Source organism: Chelonoidis abingdonii, chromosome 25 (genome assembly GCF_003597395.2).
Source record: "Chelonoidis abingdonii isolate Lonesome George chromosome 25, CheloAbing_2.0, whole genome shotgun sequence".
NCBI lineage: Eukaryota > Metazoa > Chordata > Testudines > Testudinidae > Chelonoidis > Chelonoidis abingdonii.
Genome location: NC_133793.1, coordinates 18,014,585 through 18,022,391, shown reverse-complemented (window position 1 = coordinate 18,022,391; position 7,807 = coordinate 18,014,585).

The window sequence follows — 7,807 nt, the reverse complement described above, 5'->3', positions numbered from 1 at the left end:
ACTGGAGTACAGGTATTGAAGGCTATGTGCTGTTTAGAAAAGACAGGAAGAAAGGCAAAAGGTGTGGAGTAGCATGTACATCAATGATGAGGTTAACTGTAATGAAATAAGAAGTGATGGAATGATAAGCAGACAGTCTGTCTGGGCAAAAATCACACTGGTAAAAAAGCTACTAGAGCCTCCCCTGAGATAGTGCTTGGGGTGTGCTACAGACCGCCGGGATCTGATTTGGATATGGATAGAGACCTCTTTAATGTCTTTTAACGAAGTAAACACTAAGGGGAAATGTGTGATCATGGGAGACTTCAACTTCCCAGATATAGATGGAGGACAAGTGCTTGCAAGAATAATAGGGTCAGATTTTCTGGATGTGATAGCGGATGGATTTCTTCACCAAGTAGTTGAAGTACCGACAAGAGGGGATGCCATTTTAGATTTGGTTTTTGGTGAGCAGTGAGGGACCTCGTAGAGGAAATGGTGGTAGGGGACAACCTTGGTTCGAGTGATCATGAGCTGATTCAGTTCAAACTAGATGGAAGGATAAACAAAGGTAGATCTGGGATTAGGGTTTTTGACTTCTCAAGGGCTAATTTTAAGAGTTAAGGAAATTAGTTAGGGAAGTGGATTGGATGGAGGAACTTGTGGATTTAAATGCGGAGGAGGCCTGGAATTACTTTAAGTCGCAGCTGCGGAAACTGTCAGAAGCCTGCATCCCAAGAAAGGGGGAAAAAACCATGGGCAGGAGTTGTAGGCCCAGCTGGATGAGCAAGCATCTCAAGAGAGGGGATTAGGAAAAAGTGGAAGAAAAGGCGGGATGAAAAGCTTACAGGAGTGGAAAAAGAGGCAGGATTAGCAAGGGAAGCTACCTTAGTGAGGTTCAGAACATGTAGAGGATTAAAGTGAGGAAGGCTAAAAGCCATTTAGAACTGGACCTTGCAAAGGGAATTAAAACCAATAGTAAAAAAGGTTCTACAGCCACATAAATAAGAAGAAAACAAAGAAAGAAGAAGTGGGCCGCTATACACTGAGGATGGAATGGAGGTTAAGGATAACCTAGGCATGGCCCAATATCTAAATAAGTACTTTGCCTCAGTCTTTAATAAGACTAGTGAGGAGTTTAGGGATGATGGAGGGATGATAAACGGGAATGAGGATATGGAGGTGGATATTACCGCATCTGAGTAGAGGCCAAACTTGAACAGCTTAATGGGACAAAATCGGAGGGCCCGGACAATCTCCATCCAAGGATATTAAAGGAACTGGCGCATGAAATTGCGAGCCCCGTTAGCGAGAATTTTTAATCAATCGGTAAACTCGGGGGTTGTACCGTACGACTGGAGAATTGCTAACATAGTTTCCTATCTTCAAGAAAGGGAAAAAAAGTGATCCGGGTAACTATAGGCCTGTTAGCTTGATGTCTGTAGTATGTAAGGTCTTGGAAAAAAATTTAAAGGAGAAAGTAGTTAAGGACATTGAGGTCAATGGTAATTAGATTGGGACGAATTGCAACATGGATTTACTAAGGTAGATCGTGCCAAACCAACCTGATCTCCTTCTTTGAGAAGGTGACGGATTACTTAGACAAAGGAAATGCGGTAGATCTAATTTACCTCGATTTCAGTAAGGCGTTTGACACGGTTCCACATGGGAACTGTTAGTTAAATTGGAAAAGATGGGATGAATATGAAAGTTGTAAGGTGGATAAGGAACTGGTTAAAGGGGACTCCAGCGGGTCGTACTGAAGGGTGAACTGTCAGGCTGGAAGGAGGTTACTAGTGGAGTCCCTCAAGGATCGGTTTTGGGACCAATCTTATTTAACCTTTTTATTACTGACCTTGGCACAAAGAGCAGGAAATGTGCTAATAAAGTTTGCGGATGACACAAAGCTGGGGGGTATTGCTAACACAGAGAAGGACCGGGATACTATACAGGAAGATCTGGATGACTTGTAAACTGGAGTAATAGTAATAGGATGAAATATAATAGTGAAAAGTGCAAGGTCATGCACTTAGGGATTAATAATAAGAATTTTCGAGATATACATTGGGGACGCATCAGTGGAAACAACAGAGGAGGAGAAGGACCTTGGGGTATTGGTTGATAGCAGGATGTCTATGAGCCGCCAATGCGATAATGCCGTTAAAAAAAGCAAATGCGGTTTAGGATGCATCAGGCGAGGTATTTCCAGCAAGGATAAGGAGGTGTTAGTACCGTTATATAAGGCGCTGGTGAGACCCCACCTGGAATATTGTGTGCAGTTCTGGTGTCCCATGTTTAAGAAGGATGAATTCAAACTGGAACAGGTTCAGAGACGGGCTACTAGGATGATCCGAGGAATGGAAAACCTGCCTTATGAAAGGAGACTCAAAGAGCTTGTCCGACCACAAGCCTTCTAAATTTTCTTTTTTGTGGATTGAGCAGAATTTTAACTGTAGTTGTGTTTCATTGTTAAGGACTGGAGAATTTCGAATTGTGAAATAAAATATTTCTTTCATACGGGAAATCTACAACAAAAACTTCTTCCATTGGACCTCTTCAAAAATGAATCTTAGAAATTTTTCTTTCCAAAAATTGTCCCAAGGCTGAAATTAAAAAAAAATGAGTTAAACATTTCGATTTAAAATGACAAATTACCTCACTCAATGTCATTTAAGATTTCAAATAGGATTGAGGAGATGAAATGTGGACACTTCAAGCTTGCTTGGTTGTCATAAAAAAGACAAAATGAAAATATGTTTAGACATTTTTCTGCATTCAATTTTTCATGAATATTTCCTTTCAAAAAAATGGACATTTTCAACTTTCTGGTTATTTGGTGTAAAACAAAATGATTTTTGAAATATGGAATTTACTGAGTGATTGAAAAAGGGCGGATTGGCAGGGGCCCTGGAGGTTTTTCGCCTTCCTCTGCAGCGTGGGGCATGGGTCACTTGCTGGTGGATTCTCTGGAGCTTGAGGTCTTCAAACCACAATTTTGAGGACTTCAATAACTCAGTCATGGGTTAGGGGGTGTTATAAAAGTGGATGGGTGGGGTTCTGTGGCCTGCTTTGTGCAGGAGGTCAGACTAGATGATCATATTGATCCCTTCTGACCTACGAGTCTATGAGTCTATGAGTCTATGTCAAGCTGAAATTTAAAAAAATGAGTTAACATTTCGATTTAAAAAGACAAAATTACTCATCTCAATGTAATTTAGATCAAAATATTGATTGAGAATGAAATTGACACTTCAAGAGACTGGCTTGTTTCAGTAAAAAAGGACAAAATGAAATGTTTAGACATTTCTGCATTCCAAAATTTTATGATATTTTCTTTCACAAAAACATTCACATTTCAACTTTCTGTCCTATTTTGGGTTTAAAACAAATGATGAAATATGGAATTGACTGGGTGATGAAAATTTCTTTTTCCGATCATGTCTAACATTTGTACAGAACCAACCATGGCAAGGCCTTAATCTCACCTAATTTTAATATAAAATATATAATAATAAAGGAAGAAGTGGTATTTCCAGGTTCTTTATTTGTTATATTTAATTCCTTTGGGTCATGGAATTTCTTTAATTTTATCTGATGCACAATGACTAGTAGTTGGTTGGTGTTTAACAGATGCTTGATAGTAATAATCTTCTGTAATTTGAGTAAAATAAATGGGCAGATGTATTGCAGAGGTTAATATATTAATACACATAAAGTAGTATGAGATCTCTGGGACAAGGATGCTACTGAAGAACACTGCTCTCTTTTTGTAATGCCATTGTCTGTGTCACAGAACCATAAAAACAGCTGTGCTGAGACAGACGTGCCATCTAAATCCTCTATCCCATTTCTGACAGTGACCAGGAACAGATGTTCCAAGGGAGATTCAAGAACCTTACAATAGACATGATATTTAATATTCCTTTCAGTAATGTTATCATAATTAATCATAATAAATCTGGATGTTTTTTCATACCCTATCTCTTTTTGAATTTTGCTACATTTATGGTCACAGTGTATCCCTGTGGCAAGGAGTTCCACAATCTAATCATGTGTCTTCTTCAGACCATCTGCACATGCATGGAAAACCATCCCAACACTGCTGCACCAAATCACCCCCATCAACTTATGCAGATTCCATAGAAAGAAAGAAAGAAAGAATTACCTGACTGAATGGGCTTTTTCCATTCAGCTATTCTAAGTTTTGTGCATTTCTTCTCTGCAGACATGATACTCCATGCACTGGAGTATTTCAACTAAATGCACAGATCCCCATAGCCCTTCTGCATGTAGATATCCATATCCAATACGTTCCAGCATCTTTCGCACTTCCATCCTAATTTCTTCCCTTTTAGCTTCCGGTATTCGATATGGTCTTATCGTCACCCTTACTCCGGGGCTGGTGACAATATGATGTTGGACTAGTGCCGTTTTTGACCTGGTTGGATACAATACGTCTGGTTTCCCGGTGGTTTCATTTCAAAATGACTCCATCCCGTGTTTTTTCTGGAGGTTAAGTCAGGAGATATCTTTAACCTGCCGTGGGCCCGTCCCTGAGGGTAGAGAGCTCTCCTCGATGACCAAACGCTGGCGTCTCCTCTTCATGTCTAGGCCAGGGCTTTGTAAGTTGTTCTGTAGTTGATTGTGGTACTATTTTGCTCTGGCTTTTTCTTTCTGGGCTTTTTCCGGCGGTTCTGGTTGTCTAACCTTAAATCTTCACTTCTCCTAATGGCTTATCCTTTTCCAACTACTCAATATGGTCCGTCACAACTGGCTAGGAGTTTGCTTTCTTGTGGTCGGCACTCTAACACGCAATCACGCTCGTCCTCCCACACCGCTGAAATCTTTCGCATTTTCGCCCGACGGTTGTAGTAAATGCGGTTCCGCTGTGCTTCTTGTGGCTTTTTATAAATGCTGCGCTCTGACTAATCGGTACTCGAGTTAATCCGCTCTCGCATCTGTTCACTGTACATGCTTCAATAATATTCTTCTCCCTGGGTTGCGGTTGTTCTACCAATCCTCCTTGGCAGATTCTCAATATCCCGCGTGGGTGGGCGTCCATTATAGAGTTAAAGGAGAAAAACCGGTGGACGCCTGGGAACTTCCCGTATAGCGAACATTAGAATACGGCAAAAGAGTGGTCCCAGTCCCTTCCATGCCTGTGCTCCACCTCGCATAGGTTACATAGCTTGAAGGGTTCAGATCTTCCAGACTAGCCCGTCTGTTTGGATGTAGAGGCACGGAGGTCCGAAATGGCCTGTATTAAAGGAACTAACGGAGCAGGGGCCAAGGCGCACATAATAAGACTTCTTTCATTAGGTTTTGGACAGTAACGGGGTTCCTACCTGGTCTGTCAGGATCTCTTAGGATTGCCACTCCTGCGAAAACGAGTAGTTTCTTTTAGCTATGCCTTATACGTGGGTGGGGGTGTGGTTTTTTTTTAAAGGGGGATGGGCCCCCAACGCTGGAATGCGTCGTGCGCATAGCGGATTTTTGTTATCTAGTAACGTTTCGGTGGCCGTCCCCAATTTTTAAGTGGGGGCCCCACTATGTCCTACAATAGATATCCTTCGGCCACGGGACATCAATATCAGTTAAAGGTACTAGTGGGGCCCGCCAAGTGAGGGTCGGGGGCTAATGAGCCTGGCATTCAGGGCAGGAAGGCACAATAACGCTGGAACTTGCTGCTGTCGTTATTCCCTCACTAATGTAAACTCTTAGTATTTGCTATGGCATGGCGTCTTGTCTAATACCCCCTAGTCCCCAAAGTGATAAATGCTGTGAGCATAACTACTCTAGTACGGCCCTCATAGTGTTTCCCCGTGGCGTAAGACTAGGAGTTGCCTACTGTCTGCCCGCCTCTCGCAAATATTTGGCTCTAATTATTCTGTACAACAAGATCACGGCTTTGAGCACTGTAATATGCCTTTGGCCTTTGAGCTTCCCTATGGAGTCAGGTGCTCTAATTGGCCACAGCTGTTCTAGTTAATCTAAAGCAAACCTTCCTCCCTTGGCAGGGAATAAGGCCCCCTGCTAACACTCTTATGCTGCCTTCTGACCATGCTGTATCACAATAGGCAGCAGCCCCATGGCTCCTGACTGGCTCCCTACCCTATGTAAACCCAAGGGGTGCTCCAGGGAACAGCATGGATCTTCTGTAGTTGCTCTGACTGTTCTGGCTCTATGTTCTTGAACTCCTGGCTTCACTGTGTCTTGTTTTGGACTTTGCCTCCTGACTCAGACCCTGAAACTTGACTTGGACTCTGATGCTCAGTATTGACCCTGGCCTGGAACTGACTATGAACTCCTTGGCTACCCTGAGACTCAGGTTTGCCCCTTGGCCCTGACTGCCCTTTTTGAGTTCCTGAAACTGATAGTCTTCCAAATAGCCCATGGAACTGGGGAGTGGTGTAGCTCATAGGGCTAGCTTGCCTTTACTATATTCAGTGCCTTACCTTCCTTATATTTAGCTGCTTTCATTATAGTCAGCTGTAATGCAAGAAACGTACAGGCCTGTATCCTGTAAGATATTAGCTGAAGCATTAGTTTGCAGAAGTGTGGTCAAGTAGGCTGTAACCCTTGGCACAGAGCAGCCGTTACCTTTAGGTTTGGGGAACGAAGAAGAGCTTGCTCAATGGCAGGAGTCAGAATGGTCCAGCAAATGTTGCCACAAGGAACATGGAAGTAATAACTGCAAATCTGCTTAAGCAACGGGTGATGGGTTCCCAGGCTCACGGTTCCTCAGAAGCTCACCTGTTAGGGACCTTAGTAGATGGGTCCTCCAGACTTCACAGATCACCAGGCAGCTGCCTCCCCGGACAGCCCAACTCTCCAGGTAGCTGGGATTTGGGTAGCCCAGGGAGGCAGCTGCCTGGGAAAAGCTGATCAGCAATTTTTCAAAGAAACTTTTCTTCATCCAAAAATGCTGATTCATTGAAACTGTAACTTGTCCTGGGAACATGTTGGTTTCAATTAAACTTTGATAGAGAAGGTTTCTCAGGTGAAAGATAGAATTTCTGGTCAAAATTAGAGAAAGAGAGAGATGCCCCAAGTAGCGAATAGACTAGATGTTAGGGTACTCAAGTGGGCTGCTCTGAATTAGGCAGAGCAGGGACTTGAACCTGCATCTTCCCCAGTCCAGGTGAGTTGGGTCAGAGTCACTGACTTTGGTCCAATGTATATTTAATAATTTATATCAAGAGGAACAGCTCCAACAGGACAAAGCAAAAGAGAAAGCAAGTCTCTTTAGAGGCTTCTTGTTAGGATACTCACCTAAAATGTAGGAGAGCCAGGTTCAAAGCCCTGCTCTGAATTACGCATGACTGGGCCGAGAGCCCTGGAGAATGAAATCCTCCTTTCACCCACAAATCAAGTACCATCAGGACAGCACGTTTGTGCCCTTGTCCCAGTCAATGTATCTGACACCGAATCTGGAGGAACCAGCTCTAGGGAGAAGAGAGGATGTTTATCTAGGATGAGGGCTGGGATTTCAAAGAGGCTGAATGAGTTAAGCACAAGTTCCCATGGATTGACCTCTCTCATTCCATTAGGCCCTTCTTCACAAGCGCCAGACATGATGTTCACTGTCAGACAATAAACCTGTCATCGTTGCCTCTGGGAGAGAATGCAGGAGAACCAGCTGCTTGGAGCAGCTTCCAGGTAGATGAGGCACCCAAGAATTCTGCAGAGCTCTTTGGGAGGAGTGAGCATGGTGGGTCAAGGGTAGAGTTTGACAACTTTTTCCAAGCCATGGGCAGATTCCTTTTTACTTAGCTAGAATAGTAGAAGCATCTGCCATTAATAGACTGAGGATACTATTTTCGGGTGC